We start from the raw sequence: 17256 nt of genomic DNA on the forward strand, positions 1-17256 counted from the left end.
TTGTTCTTTAATTTGCATGTCCTTTAAAATTACATAGAACAGTGTATGCTGCTAACATAAAATAATCCTCAGTATCTGTGGACAGAGTGTAAGACAATGGCAAGAGTAATCCTAAATAGACAAAATCTAATATAAAAGCATCTTCAATCATGGATGAACTGTAAGCTGATATTGTACCCAAAGATTAAATCATAGGTAGCTCTTTATTATCTATTAATGTTCTATACAACACCTCTTTCATCTCCTATGGATATTGTCAGTTTTCTTAAAAACAATTGCAAGCAGACAGCAGACCACCAGCCTGCATTCTATTCTCAGCTCCCATAGCAATCAAGAAAACTTCAGGCAGTACTATGTATGGTCTTCCTTTAACAGAATGAGGAGACGTATCAAGCGGATTGGAAATAGAACACACACATTCTGTTTTCATATGCATATATACTTAAATCAGAAAGTAAGACAGTAGGAGAGAGGCAATCGAAAGAAGAGGGAAAAAAAAGGAAAACAAAACAAAAACCAAGACACAACAGAGACAGAGGTAGAAAATAGGCATAAAAGACAGCTTGGATTTATCAAATCCAAAAAATTTTTAGCAAAAGCTATGTATTGGTAACGTTTTATAAGACATTTCAGGATCAGCATTTGTAATTATAGTCTTTGATATCACTGATTTATAATTTTAACTTCGCAGGATAAAAGTCAGAACTCTTAGAGGGAGCTTCTTCAGCTAGATAGATTGTTGACGATACTAAGTGCTGTTTGGAGTGCCTGACCTAATGCTTAGGTTATTTTTGCCAAGAGAGCATGCTGTAGATGTCAGTACTAGTGGAAAGGTGGGAAGAGTTTCACATGACTCACTGACATCTCATCCTCAGTTCTGCTCCTGATAAAGCCAATAGCTTTGTTACACTGAAAGTTGGGACTCAGTAAGAACTGAAAACCCTGTAATTAAAAAAAAAAGCATAATTTCTTAAGTGCTTTGCAGAAGAAAGAACTCTAAAACAATTTCTTGCACTGTAAGGGGCAGAAAGTTGCTATGTTGACGATTTGTTTCATCCATAAGACCTCTTAGTGTCAGAAGAGCAGTCTGCAGCTTTTGCATGTCTTCCAGCGCTCTGGTGTAAAGAAAAAAAACATAAGGCATAAAAGTATCCAGAATACTCTGAGTTAGAGAGTGTATTTTGGTCATTTACTTTTAGAATTATATTGTGACAGTATTATTTAGGGATACATATTATTTACAGCACTGGGACAGGTGTAGAAACCGCATAGTCAATATTCTATCTACAACAGAAACCAATATCAAAAGTTTCAGAAAAATAAAGAACACTATAGTGGAACAGATATGAGATAATCTGAGTCTCATGTTAAGTCTCATCATGTTTTCCAATTGGAATATAATATTTTAATCTTCAAAGTATGAAATGTAATAAACATTTCAATTTTTAAATCACTAACTAAAACAGTGAATATTCTTGCATATAAACACTCAGTGATGTCATTCAAAAGAAAATTATGATCTCTTTAATTCAAAATTATTCTGAAATAATCTTGGCTTCATTTAACTTTCTTGATCTTTGTCAAAGTAAGACATATCAAAATTATTTATTTCTTTAATAAGGAGGAAAATGTTGAGCTGAACCCCATTAAAATACAAACATAAACTCAAATTCAAAACCTTTTTATGGAATTCTTAATACTCAGTCCAGTTTTAAATCTACTTATTTGTTAACTACCCATAGCAATTAAATTTTAACTATATTAAGGAGTGTATGAGATAATATCTTTTTTTTAGCTGTTTAATTCTTCAGATTTTAATTCTGTTTGTTTAGTTTTTGTTGAGCTTTGCGTCAGCTAGAAAAAAATCTTGTCATATATCTTGTCCATACAGCTAATTTAAGATTTATTTTTATAATGATTAGTTCTGTTCTAAAAAATATTTAAGATTAAAACCAATCCTTTGTTTCTTTGGAAAGATTCCTCCACTCTTCGGTTATGTTAATATTTTTTTTAACATCTTTTAATTCTGAACTTTCTAATATGTCATAAACATTTTAAACATTTCAACAAAGTCACCATAGTATTCTTTGCATGGTTCACTTCTTCATCCTCTACACATTCCAGTGTCTTGTAGGAGATATTTCATGATAATTGTACAAACAGTGTTTTCTCCTGTGTCATCAACAGTAACTCCAAGGTTATTTTGCTGACTGGAGCTGTTAATTGAAATTCTTGTAGGCTATAGGAATAATTTGAATTCTTGCCCTGTGTGCTTTTCTTCATTTTTATTGATACTAAAATTCATTAGTAATCCTTTTACCCATTTAACTGCTGCCTTAAATATTTCAAGTTTTTCAGAGCTGTAACTGGTCCTAAGTAACTGAATTTTGTGTCTTCTGTAAACCTTGCTGACTAGTCTCCTAACTTTCAGACTCTAAAAAATATATTAGAGGGAAAAAAGGCATAACATTGAATCTCAATAATACTTGCATTTAATGTTTTATGGTGGTGAAAATAGATGGTTCATATTCCATCTTGGTTTTTTATATTTAGAACATTTTACTCCATAATACTCTTCCTGTTGCCTGTTGCTTTCATTAAAAGAGCACACTTCCAAATTTGGAAGAATTTCTGAAAACCTAGCATTTGTTATATTTTGTTAATTTATATTATCTCATAGTATGTTACAACATACTAGTAAATGTTTTTTACTGAAAGTAATTGAGTTTTGCAAATTCAATTGTTGACCAAATACAAGCTTCACTATACAGACTAACCACAATTTTATGAAAAATGCAGTGTGAAGGATCAGTGTTCTGCTAGAGCAGCGAAATAATTTATTTTCTATTTCTGCATGAAATCCAGTAAGAGCTTTGAAGTGGTAGATCATCCAGGAAAGAAATCAGAAGAAAATGGAAAAGCCCTGTAAAACTGTAAGTAGATTCAAATAGATTCAAGTAGATCATCTAGTTAATAAGTTTTTACTGTACTGATGTGTTGTTAAGGGTTTGTGATTCATTTTGTTATATATATAAAAAAATTATATATATATTATTACTTAATATATAATATATATTTATTTTATTTATTGTTATTGTTAATAATGATATTAATAATAATATCAATGATATATTAATTACAAGGTAACAGGAGTTTTATTGGGTTTCCTAATCAGGATGGATTTTGAAAGTTCTATTTTAGGAATGCAGTGATCGAGGCCATTGTAGGATTATCATTTGCTGACTGATACCATTATGTACTTGAGGTCCGTTACATCACCAGTCTTTAACAAAGTGTAGTAATTACCAACTCTATGTTAAACCACTTTCTGAGCTATCTAATGTGAGAAGGCCACTCATTAGGTGGTGCCTTCAAGAACACTCATGCGCTGTTAGAAGATTATGGCTTGAGGCTAGATATATTTGGTTCAAATGAAAATGTGGTGGCACGTTCTATACAGATGCAGTCTTGTGAGAAACACAAAGTTTCTTGAAAATATTCATTAGATAAGCATCTTCTGCTAGGTAGAGAGAGTAATTGACTTTAAAAGATCAGTATAGTACATTAACATTACACTATATCACGTTTACTTTCTTTCATTATTTCTCTAAGAACTTTGAGTTCCTTTAGGCCCATTGTTTCTCTAAGCACTATAAGATCCTTTAGGATATTATTTGTATGTTTAAAAAAAGTAATAAGTGTATTTATAAACAAAAGGTAGCCTAGAACAAATAAGAAAGTTTGAGCAATATGGAATTTTAAAAAAAATCAAGATACGACATAAAAGAAAATACACCTTACAGAATCTTTGCTGCTGTACATCCAAAAGTTTTTGTAAATGCAGTCAAGCATCAAATGTTGGTCAAATATTTTTCATTAATTACACATAATCAGAAATAGAAAAAATATATTAAAAAAATGCACCTTGATAGTAGAGACTCTATATAAACAGGAAAATCTATCTGAAATTACATAGACCTAGTGGTACCTTAACTACCTTAGTACATTAAATTTTTATACTTTATTGAATATTTATATAGAGTTGAAAATAACTGTATCAGTAAGGATGTTTTACTGCTGTAGGCATTTAGGTACTGAAATACAAATACTTTGTGTTTAGCAATATTTTTTCAAAGGAGTTTCAGTCCATCAGTTTCTTGAATGCTTTTACAGTCTATTTTTCCAGACAGAGCACTTAATTTCTGAGCTTCCTTCTGAAAGCCTTGGCATGCAGCTGACCCTTTAGTAGTCATATCACTGCACTGAACTGCCTGATAAGGAGTGAAAGGGGTTGAAGACTTGACTGTATGACAAAAGACTATATAATATTAAAGCTGCCAAGAAGCTGAAGTTTAAATCAATCTCTTTCTATACATGCTGTAGTAGCTGAAGATGAATGCAAACTCTCTTTCTACCTAAACACTAGTGAGCATACACAGGCACTAAGAAACTCCCAATCCTTCAGGAAAAATGTTAAAATAACATAACATTTTATGTAAAAATACATAAAGCCAACATAATCTATGAAAACAAATAAATATGAAATACGAAACAAACAAAACCCCAAACTTGTTCATCTCAATAAAAGTTCACCTTGACAAAACCAGCTTCCTCATCTCATTTTTGATATCTTGCTATCAAATGTAGAGAATTTTGAGGGTTAGAATCCTAGTCCCAAGATAAAATCCATAGCTAAGTAAAAGGAAGAACATCAACACTGATTCAATTTGCATATCACTATATTTTGTCACTATCGCTATTTTTTAAATTATATTTTTACCAGGTTTTTTGTACAATAGAATGATGTAAAAGTTATAATACCAAGAATCTTTTAGTAGAAGTATAACAATGAATGAAAAATTAAAAATCAACAGAGAAAAATTCAAATATTCAAAACCTCTGATTTTTGCATTGTAGGAGACACCTGGATCATTGCACGTATGCTTCCAGTCCATTCCTGCCATTGGGCAGTCATACTAACTTTTAGTAAAGAAAAAATTCTTGAAGAATAAAGTGAAGATTTTGCCTTATAATTGCCAGTAATTTTTAGTACATTTTACTTGGTAAAAAACAAAAACCAAACCCAAATAAACTAATTAAAAAAAAAAAACCAAACAAAACCAAAGCATAGAATAAGGAAATTATCTAATTGTTAAGCAACATTTTGAACTCATGCTGACTTTTGAGATGCCAAGTATCAGTATTTGGTTTTCTGAGTGGAGTAGAAAGTTCTTAGAACTTTAGAGAAACAAGCCATGGCTCAGTCAATAATGCAATTAATGATCTAGGTCACTTAGCCTTTTATATTTGGTTTGTTTCTATGAGGTAAAAGGAACATAAATTTATCTTGGGAGCACATTGTGAGATTATTTGTTTTACTCACTATAAAGTTGGGAGATACCAGAGTTTTATATCGTTCTTAAATGTTTCACTAAGACTAAACTATGCATTTGAATTTTGATGAACTTTTTTTATTTATTTGAGAAAGAACATATGTTTTAGTAACCAATAACTTATAAATAAAATAAGGGTAAATGAAATGTTACAATATATTAGTGTAAAATTCCATCAAGTCTACTTGTAAACATTGCTGACTATTTTCTTCCTATTTTGTGAATAGCGATTTACTGACTTTTTTTATATCTTGCTCTCTAGCAGTAAGGACATTTAAAACAGTAATTGATTAGTAGAAACAAAAGTAATATAGTGTAGACAAAATTTTGTCAACACATTATGTCAGTACAAAACTCAGTAGTAGTGGAACATCTTGAAAAGTGCCTCTATAAAAACATTTTAAAGTATGTTCTGGAGATCAGTAAAATAGGTTATCAGACAGATAATTTGAAAAGTCTGGCAGTGAATGATTTGTTTTGTCATTGAAAATTTGCTGATTCCAGTTGCTACACTAGAAAAGTGTAAGAGAAGAAAGATGGAGTTTGCTAGGGCAAATCTGGGGCTGTTGATCTGTGAAGGAACAATAGGACATACAATAATTTAAGAAATGGTATGTGAACAACTATCTTTTTCATTGACTAAAAATTTGTAGTGATCTTAAACTACAACATTCTAGATCATATCTCCAAGGAATAGTAGAAAGAATAACAGAGCCAACACCCATCTGAAGTTTTAATTTTTGCTTCTTTCTCAAAAAGTGTAAGAGAAGAAATTTTGCTATTATTTCGGAAGCTTTCCAAACAGAGGATAGTAGGCACATGATTTCTTAGAAACCCATGGTAAATAGTTATATCTATTCTCTTCCACCCCTGTAAACAATGGTATTTTAATCATGCCCTCTGTAATTCATCCCATTCAAGCAGCACTTATGTATGTCGTTATTAAATATACATCACAGCTGCAAAATCTTAACTTTCATGAAATGTATTGTGGCTGTGGATAAAAGCACCACTAATCAATCACCATAAATATGAAAAATATCAGTATCTAAGTCTCACACTTCCACTACTTGAATAGTGCCATTTTGAATAGTTTAATAGTTAGCACTTTGAAATGCCTTGATATCCTGGGATTCATGCCAAGTATCAGGATTTCAACATTCTAAGAGTAGAATATAAAAACAGGAAGACAAGGGTCACATTAAAAGAATAAAAAAGTTTCTATTGAACTGAATCAAATCTATATTATGTCAAACACCTTGACAATACACAGCCCCCTTGAAAAATATGTGTTCAGATGTGATATATTGGCATTACACATAATAATAAAATGTTTTAGTAGGCAAGGAATAAACTGAGAGTATTAACAGTTCTTTTTCTGTTTAATGTTTTTTATCTAGTAATATGGCAAAATGAATTTTAAGTGTTTGGTAAAGGAGTATCCAAGTCTTTTGAATCTATTTAGGAAACGTTTTTGAAGAGTATGTGCAATGAAACTCTGTGTAACTTTTTTGATGTGTTACTCTTTTTTTCCCTAAACTTTCTTATTTAGGAAATGCTATGACTTTGAAACTGGTAGGTGGTACGTGAGGTCATTTGAAAAGTCCTATCAGCCATTAGGCTTACAAAATACACAAGCATTACCACAACTATGATCACCTATTTATAATGCAGAAAGGTTAAGTACACGCATGCACACTGCATGTACATTCAGACATAGTACACATACAGCAAATGGCAAAAGAAGGGATGTAACAGGTCTTTGACAAGCAAAATGAAAACACTAATCTCATGAGAATGTTCACGTGATAGTTCAGCTCTAGCAGCCATGTTTAATGAGATGTGAGTAGGGAAAATTCAAATATTAAATACAATCCTAAGGAAGCGTTGCTGTATTTATTTATTTAATATTTTGGGGTAATGTTTTAAGACAGCATATTCTTTTATCCCTAAATTTAGATGAATGCTGAAGCATAAATTCCAATAATGTTCTTCAAACACGTGTTTTCAACTGCTAACAAATACCTTGTTCCCCAACACACCAACAAAATGAAAGGGTTTCATTTAAGCTGTAAAACTTCTTAAGTTAGCACATCGGGTGCTGCAGAAAAATGTCTTGCAGATCTGTGATGGTGTCCATACCAGAAGATGTTCCACTGGGGATTCTTTCTGATGGTGCACATGAACACTTTCTATTCTTGAGCACAAATACACCAAAGAACATTATGCTTATAGCACCCAAGTCAATGAGTAAGGAGAAAACTCATGATTTAAAAATCACAATTAACTTAAATTTATAATTCTTAAAAAAGGTTTCAGCTTTTTTTTTTAAAATGTTTTTATAGGGGTTTTGTTTGTTTGTTTGTTTGTCTTGATGTTTGAGATTTGTTTTGGTTTTTGTTTTCACTTAGGGAACAGAAGAAGATACATATAAGGCAGAGCAGCAGTAACAAAAGGCAGTGTTTTCCCACACATGCTGTGTGGGTATAAGAGCTTCATTCTAATTGCATAATAACATTATGCAATGATGACATTAATAATCTTCCTTTCTTTGATGTTTGTGAAAGTAATTCATGAGTATAGATGGAAATCAGAAGTTGGCCCAAAAAACCATAAAGAAGATAAAAAGATAAATTCTCTCTGTCTTGTGAAATAGATGAGAAATGGAAAATTTCATAATGTTAAGGAACATCAAGAAAATAAAGAAGTTTTTGTTTATCATGGATACAGTTTCAGCATCCTGCAGGACAGATCATCTCTTACTTTGTTGCCATATATTTCAGTACAATAATCTAAATATCCAGCGTAGGCATATATTCTTAACCTGTTTACATAATTAGCACAATAGATTCAGTAACAATAACTTGTTAAAAATTCAGGATTCCAACATTAAATTAGTTTTACTTCTTTCAGAAAAGGATATGACAGTACAGAAAAGATAAATAGAGCATTTAAATTTCCATTAGGAGCATTTATTCTAATTTCCCCAAACACCTATTTTAAAAGGTGGCAAAGTCTGTAGCCTACATGCCTCATGCAGTGCATGTAATAGAAAGTCTAGAGAACAAAAAAATGAATGCAAAGATTTGAAGGTTATACCATCCTGTTCCAACTTTGGAAATTACAGTGGCAGATGCTTTGCCTATAATTTCTGGCATCATTGAAGCACAGACTTATTATTCATTTTGCTTCATTAAATGGCTTTTTTTCAGGCAATATATGATACATTACATTTTTCCTATCTAAATATGAATTAAAATAATACTTTACAATCTGGAAATCATATATTTAATTCAAGAAACAAGAAGTTCTTGGGGTACCTGTGCTTTCTGTGTATTTCCTCTTTTCCAGTAATTACAAATAATTAGGCTGATTCCTCTGAGAATACCGTCACTGTTGTGGTCTGCTCCTTACCTTGATTATGTCCATTTCTTAGGGGATATTCCACTTAGAAATAAAAGAACAAGAACAACCCGTATTAGGAATTTTATCTAGCACTGAGGAAGCACAGATAAACAAAATCATTAACTAATTCCAGTGATTCATTTTAAGGGAAGATTCATGCTGTTGGAATTTAAGTAGTTATATAGGCTACTAAGAATGGTTTAAAACCATTAGATGTTCAGAATATGTTTTTAAACATAGTGAATTCACCAGAGACACAAGAAAAAGTATACTGTACATATATACTGTATATCCTTAAATGTGTGTATACACAACAGTTTAGTGTTATTTGCATATAATATATACATGCCTCTATATGTATATATCCCATAAGAATATATTATACACCTGTGTCAATAGGTATACCTACAGAACAGCATTTTTATGTTCTTATGTGAGAATGTATATGTTCTTTAACAGTTAGTGCTATTAAATGGGAATAGTCAGTCACTATGTAGGAATGTATTTTTATATCACCCAATGAGATAACATGTTTTCTTTTTGATTTTTTATTAATAGCCATAAAATTTAATATTGACATTTATAGTACAAATGCTTTTAAATATTAATAAAAAGATCAAATCACCAAATTTTAAGTAGGGAAATATAAAATAAAAATTTGCTCTCTTCTTGTGGATTTAGCCTGTAAACACTGATAAAAAACTTATAAATCATGTATTAGAAAAAAATAATTATTTCTTGTTCCCCATAAGTAAGGAATGAAATCTGTAGTTTGTAAGGCTTATGTAATGATCATGATGAGATTTTCAGAGTACATTGTATTAAAAGGGAAGGGAACATTTGTATTCCAGAATAAATAAGCATAATTCTTCTGTGTTCTTCTTTTTGAATTCCTGTTTTAAAAGGTGCAGAAAAAAATAAACACAAAAATTCATAAATTTGTAAAAAAAAATTGCTTTCCCCACATCATCTTCAGACCCTAACTCAGTAAGACTGGCCAGAAGGCTTAGCCTTTGAATGTCATTGGGCCCAATTGCTATTTTTGAAGGTAAGTCCAAATATTGCTGACCTGTATTCAAATGTGCTATGTCACTACTGTTATTTGATGCCCTTAGCAATGATCCTTTTACTGTCACCAAAATCAAGTAAAATATTTCTTATTTACTTTTCTGTGGGGATTGTAATTGTTTGAAGAATTGTGAGGGTCTATTGTTTGGAGGAGAACTAAGTAGAACTGAGTTCTATGCTGTATGAATACAGCATTCATAGTATAGTATGATAAGAAATGAAAATTATTTTTTTCCTGTCTTTTGGCAGAGATCAGAGACAGCCCACAGGTGAATTCTAATGCATGACGGGATTATTCAGGTATCATTTTTGTGTACATACTTTGAACTTGTTTGGCTTAGTAATTCAAGTTGTAGGGGTTTTGTGTAAATCACTTTAAACAGCTGATAGTTGATAGAACCGACATACATTAAAGGGTATTAAAGTGTTCAAATTTGTAATGCTTAATGCAACAGTATGGAGTAATGCATCTTTCCCAGTATTTTAGCAATGCTACTCTTTCCAGGAAAACCTGGACGTCCAACACTTTTCGCCTCCTCAGTTCAAATAGTTTCTTCCCAGAATGATGACTTTCTCAGTGTGTAAATTCCTCTGAGGAATTTTGGATGGATGTATTCTCTCTGCAACTGAATTTAATGTTTTTTATGCTCATAGAAGCAGTATAACATCATAATAGAATAGGCTGTGAATCCCTATTGTGCATAATTCCTACATTATAATTTCATAGACACATTATGTTTGGCACTTGAATGATGGTTATCGCTACTCTGTGGGAAAACTGAAATGAAAGAGTAATAGAGGCAGCCTTTTTGGAAACTATATTATTCAGTCAAGTTTGACTTACAAGGTTTCTGACATTCTCTAGTTCTTCAGCCTTCTGTAGGCCTTACAGTTTTAATTTCCTTTGTTTCCTACAGTGCCATGGTTTAATCCCAGCCAGCAACTTGGCACCACGCAGCTGCTCACTCATTTCCTCCAGTGGGACAGGGAAGAGAATCAGAAGACCAAAAATAAGAAAAGTTTTGGGTTTAGATAAGGGCAGTCTAATAGGCAAAGTTGTACACAAGCAAAATAATGGATTCATGCACTAATTCCCATTGGCAAGTGGGTGTTCAGAAATGTCCAGGAAAGCAGAGCTCCATCACCATAACAGTGACTTGGGAAGACAAATGCCGTGATTCAAAATGTGCCCTCTTCCCTTCCTTCCTCTTCCCCCTTTATATGCTTTATACACTGACCATGATATGGAATATCCCTTTGGTCAGTTGGGATCAGCTGCCCCACCAGTGTCAGCAACTAGAGGAACCAAGGTGAGTGAAAACAAACCAGTAACTGAGTCTGTGGTGTCTGCCACTGGGTGGATTTGGGTGAAAGAGAGATCTGGGCTCTTGTACCTGTAGAAGGGGCCATGCATCAACAAGGTTCATAGGTGTATGTGGCAGTAACTCTAAGGGCCAGTAATTAGAGAAAGCTCAGTGTGCTTGTATTCACTGCTTACATAACGCATTAATAGGGATTTACTGCTGACTAAAAAGATATTTAGCTCTACAGTTACTGTTTAGAGTCTAGAGTCTAGTTCTGAATTGTGCTAACTTCTCCTTCAGCTTAGTTCAATGCCCCAAATGAAATCCAGTTTGGGGTACAGTGGGTAAGTAATTTTAATAAGGTGGGTTTGTTTTATTTCATTTATAGGTAAATTAAACCTTACATTCACATCTAAAATACATTCTAATTGAATTGTCATTAAGAGAATCTCTAAAATATGATACTAAGGTGTCAGAGAATTTTCAAAATATGACACATTTTGTTTTCATAGAGCCATAGAATCGTCAAGGCTGGCAGAAACTTTTAAGATCATCAAGTCCAACCGTCAACCCAGCATTACCTCTTTAACCCCTAAAGCACATCATCCAGCACCAGATTTTTAAAATAAATCTTGTTGTTTCTTATCCATATTATTAATGTCTCTTAGGGAATATCACTTCAAGATTTGTTTTGTATAAAATATTTAATTCAAACTTATGATAATCCTCACAGCTGGGACAATCATTCCCTATCACGACTATTTTGAAATAAGAAAAGTGGGAATCTTTCTGGAGAAGATGTGGCAATTTCCCTTGGAGAGAAGGATTTCTGAGAGCTGTAGTGTCTGACAACCAATTTTTTTGCACAGTGGGGTTGCTATCAGCAGTCACAATCTTTTTATAAGAGTGCAAAGGACAGCAAAGGCAGCCAAGACATACTGTAATTCTTGCAATAGTTTGCTCAACAGGGTAGAGAGAGGTCCAGAAACTCTGCTCAGGATTCTGTGGGGCCATGCAAAGGTCATGTCAAAATGAGCAAAGTCGGAGCATAGTCTCTGGGCAATAATCTACCTTGTTCCTTCAGAGGACGACCGAGATAGAGCTCCAGATGCAGTACGTCATTGCAGATCTTGAGCTCCAGCTGGTGAGCAGCTCTCGTGGGGAAGGTGTGCTCTGGCCAAGGTGCTGAATTGCCATAGGAAGTAGCTGGAGTAAGAGGTGAACAGATCGTACACTAACTGGAAGCACAAACAAAAATTTTATTGGGGCTTCACAGAGAGACTGCAGGGGCAGGAGCCTGAGTCATGTGGTGTAAGGATGGAGGGATGCACAAAAGAGTTTCTTCAAAGATAGCAGTAGATGCAGACTTACAAAGTAGAGGTGTCTGAAAACTTGTGACTTTTAGGAGCATAGTGAAGTAATTTCCATTTGTAGCTCTATTGCTTCAGGACTTGTATAGTGCAAGTGATGGTGATGGTGAACAAGGCCTGTCATAGCAGGCATCAGAGTCTGAAAAGCCTTAATCAAGTGACTGCATAAAGAGAAAAATCCAGATAAAAGTGGAGGCTCTCCTGCAGGAACAAAGCAAACCAGACACCAACCTGACTTACCTGTTTTGGGAGATGTAATGCTTGTGGGGAGCTCAGATTTAGGATGTTGCAGAAAGGCTCGATATTTGTCTGGTTCTTGGAGCATTGTCCCTTGCTGCTTAGTCTTGATGTGCACCAATTACAATGTCAGGGCAGACACAGGTAACTTTTCTTTAATATTGAGTATTTGGAAGATGCCCAGCCAAGTTATTGCCATGTCTACAGAGACCTGATCAAGGCCTGTTTCACCTTGTCAAAGGGCTTACTTCTAAACCAGGTTGGCTAAATGGGCTATGCTTCTTTTCACTTATAACAAACATAATCTAAATGATTATTTTAACTGTAGACATTTATATTATAGATAATTAGATTATAATTAGATGAATTCCACCTACATTGTTCCCCTAAATTCAAAATCAGTAAGTGACACAAAATGGTTTGAGTAGTCAGTCCAGCGAAGTCCACTGCTAATAAAATAAGAAAATAAAATAAAGATAAATAGTTGCTCATTTATAGAGTAAAGGAGATTGAGGTTGCCAGACAAGTAAAAAGGCAATTTACTAAGGTATTACCTGTTTAGTATTTTGTTATAAAAATCCACTTTGTAGATAAAACTAATTAATGGAAAAAAGACCTCAAGTATATAAATGTATGGCATTTTGTTTTGTTTTCTTTCTCTTGTTATACCATGAAAAGCAAAAGAAATAAATGCAGACACTTTTATGTAAAGACAGTTCTGCTATATGTCTCTGAAATATAATAACATTAGTGTTCAGAATATGTACATATTCTAAAGGAAAAAGCTTTCAGAAAAAGCAACTGAAAATGGAAATATCAGTCTATCCAGTGGAGAGGACTAAGAAAATTAAAACTGAATCTTTATTGCTAACACTAATTTTCTGGGAGATAAAAGTGTTAGGTGAGGTATTTTTAACTTTCTGAAAAGCCTTAATTTTCCAAAGTACCTAACATTTACTTGAGCAGGTGATGAGGTAGCAGAATAGCCAAGAAAATTAAATGAAATTGAGAAGAAACAAAAAATAAATATCATTTTCAAAGTAAGAGCTCATACTTCTTCTCCTTTTCCTTGATAAGAAAAAAATGTTAAAACCTAAGACTTAAAATGTATTTAAAGTAAGTAAACTCCTCTACCACCAATTCTGTGATTTTACTGAACAAATTGGAATCAAATTACCTGGCTCAGTAGAAAAAAAAAAAAGAAGAAAAAAAGGGTTGTTTTTTTTTTTTTTTCAAAGGCCTGTGTGATTTACATATCTCACTTCAATATATGTGATGTTCTGCTGTTTGGTAATAGAGATAAACTTATTTCCTTATCCTCAAAAAAACTTAAAACTCTCATCCTGGAAGAAAAAATGCAAGAGTTCAAGAATCTTTTAATAACTTGTCTGTCTTTCTGAGCACAAAACTGTTAATATTTTAGTGCTTTTAATATTTTTTCATAATATTTCAGAAATGTATATGATAATCCTTTAATATCAGGTTGTATTACATATGAAGAACTCTCTTTAAGAGATCTAGCTAGCAATTGCTTTGAGAAAAAAGTATCCAAATTTGTTAGATCCTTTCCCTAAAAATAGATATCTGCCCCTGAAGAAAAAAATATTGATTCTGAATATTTATATAGTGGAAGGCATTCAAAACAAATAAGTTCTCATCACTGATATTAGGACATGAAAGCAACAGCAGCAGAGAGAGATACCCCTAGAGCAGATAGCAACTCAGCATACCCAAACCTACCTCCATGTCACTTCTTTGTTGTAAATGTCTCTGTGTCACTGCCTTCTGTTAAAAAGATCTCTGAGATGTACCCTCTGCCTGCCAAGACCTCTGTTCAAAACTAGTTCAAGGAAAAAACTCAAAGAACTCTGCAATGAAAGAAAAAAAAGAAGTCTCTTTCAAGTTGCACTGGAGATAGAAGCAGAACTTCCTGAATCTGCAGGTCACTGTCAGAACATCTGCCACCTCTGTCCCAGAGGGCACCTGGGAAGAAGCATGGCCAGTTGTGGATCCAGTGCAACACACAGAGCACTCCTTCAGGCACATGGCAAAATGGGAATATGTGACAGGAGGCAAATGGAGATGGGAAGAGTTGGGGTAATTAGAGTTGAATAAATGTTCCTATTAACCCTGGTCATTGAAAGTCTTCCTTTTTTTCCTTTTATTTTTTTCTCTCTGCAGAGGTACTCTCATATGTGAATTTACATGACCTTCTATGAATGTATACTCTGGTATAATTCAATTTTATGAGCATTTGGAGGCAATGAAGACTAAAGTTATCAAATGAATTGAAATATACAGAACATTTTAGAGGATATTCAATTATATGTTTATGTTTATTGTAGCATTAATTTTTGTGCTGACACCTGTTTCAGTTTAACTAAAAAGTTTGATGGCAATATCTGCTTGAAAACATAGCAGGTATTCAGTCTTACCTTCTTTAAAATAATAACCTGTGCAGAGAGCCTGCTATATTTTTGTGTTATTACTTTCTACAATTTATTTTTTATCTTGAAAAGTAACAATATGTTTAGTGTTTTCTTAATTGCTGTTGTTATTTCTTGTGCTCCAAACTCTTAAAAATACTTTGCCTAACAGCCAACAATGATCCCAGACTCATTTTCTACACAAATTTGGAGAAAACATTTGCTCTAGTCCTTGAAACAGGAAGATTAATTATAATATTTCTGCTTTGGACTTTTGTAGAAGAAGTTAGCATTTAAAAACTGTATATCTGTTGTTTACAGAGTAATCTTTTAGTAACTATTTCTTTTAAGACTGTTAGTCCTCTTTACTTCTCTCTTTTGTTCTCTTTTGGGCTCTTCTTTATTTTTTTTAAACTTATTTTTTTATTTTTCTGATTTTTACTGTGTATTTAAAAACATTTATAAAGTATCTGCCGTTATATGCCTACATAAGTACTGTGTTAAGGAGAAGGAGTGAGTTCTACCCAAAGAAATGAACCACTTCTACCCTGAATTGTGCAGACCAGATTGCTTTTTATTCCAGGAAAAATACAGAGAGAACCTTTTGGTCCTTTTCCTCTCTTACAGAGAAAATGTGATCCTTGTGATTTCTTAGGTCTGTTTTATGAGAATCTTACTTTACATCAATGAAACAGACTGAGTTTAATCTAAACAACACTGCCACAGTGTTTTCTTACTGCTGTATCTTGCAAACAGCAGCTTTATGACTGCTGGAATCTCTGGAGATATTTCAAGTGGTGTAAAAGCCCAGGATCTTAAGATGAGCTCATTCAAGGGGTTTTACATCAAAAATATACAAGGCTCCAAAACTTGCCTGACAGATTTATTAAAAGGGTCTTCAGTTCTTTTATATCTTGAGGCCACACACAGGAAAAATGCTACGACGCTTTTCAAGGGGTCAAAATAATACATTTTACCGTCAAACTTTGGAAAATAAGGGAACTCAGTAAAAGTTTAAAAGAAGCATTTCACAAAGCATTGACTTAGAAAATTCCAACATATGCAGGTTTAAGTTACCCAAATATCAAGAAAATGAAATTCAAAGAGGAAGAAGTAGAAAATTAGAGGGAGAGAGAGAGAAAAAAAGAGACAAAAATAGAATTATAGCTACCACCTTATATCCAGTGTAGATCCAGCTACCAGAAGTCCAAGAATGATAGGGCCACAAACCACATGGAGACCACGTGGTGGTGATTTTATTGCTCTGGACTCCTGTGGCCACCCCCTCACACCCCCAGGTGGGGCTCCCAATGTGCCAGCCATTTGGGGCTGTGTTAGAATTCAGTTAATTTATTGGATTATATGTATTTTTAAGAGTTGGACTGAAAAATAATAAATTTTCTACATTTTTCAAGGTTTAATGGGACACAGAAACAATCTAATTTGATTTTTCTATACCATTTTTTCAGAAAGTTTCTCCTAAAAACACACTACTTAGTTATTGGAACAGATTTTCCATTATGAGGGGAGTAAATTCTGTGTCTCAGGAAGGGAGTAATGAGAAACAAAAATATCATAATCTATGTTTCAATGTTGGAGACTCACGCAAAGACAAGAAAATACCTGGATTATGATGCCAATGCCTATGTTATCCTATTGCGTAAATGATATTTCCACGTGGAAAAGGATGGACACTTTTCTTAAAGTCCCTTTTAACTTGCATCTGAAGAAGAAGTGTTTTCACAGGCCAAAATATATGTGTTGGTGCTTGAGCTGGTGAGCAAGACAGGGAACCAGTGGTCAGAGAGAATTCTGTGTACTGCTAAGGACAGAGATCCGCTCTTCCTGTGTGTCACATTATATAATCTACATTTGATGTTCACAGTAAAGAGCTGAAAAAGATGAAAACTTACTCTGTCAGTCTTCACCTCAGAAGGGAGAAGACAGAATGGGAGAAAATAATCCTGAAACATATTACTTGAAATTGGTTTGTAGTCATTCTCTTGCATAGCTCTGCAAATATTAAGGACAAGTCTTACTATCTTGATCTCCT

This window comes from Manacus vitellinus, unplaced genomic scaffold (genome assembly GCF_001715985.3).
Source record: "Manacus vitellinus isolate BGI_N305 unplaced genomic scaffold, ASM171598v3 scaffold_2_pilon, whole genome shotgun sequence".
In the NCBI taxonomy this organism is placed as follows: Eukaryota; Metazoa; Chordata; class Aves; order Passeriformes; family Pipridae; genus Manacus; species Manacus vitellinus.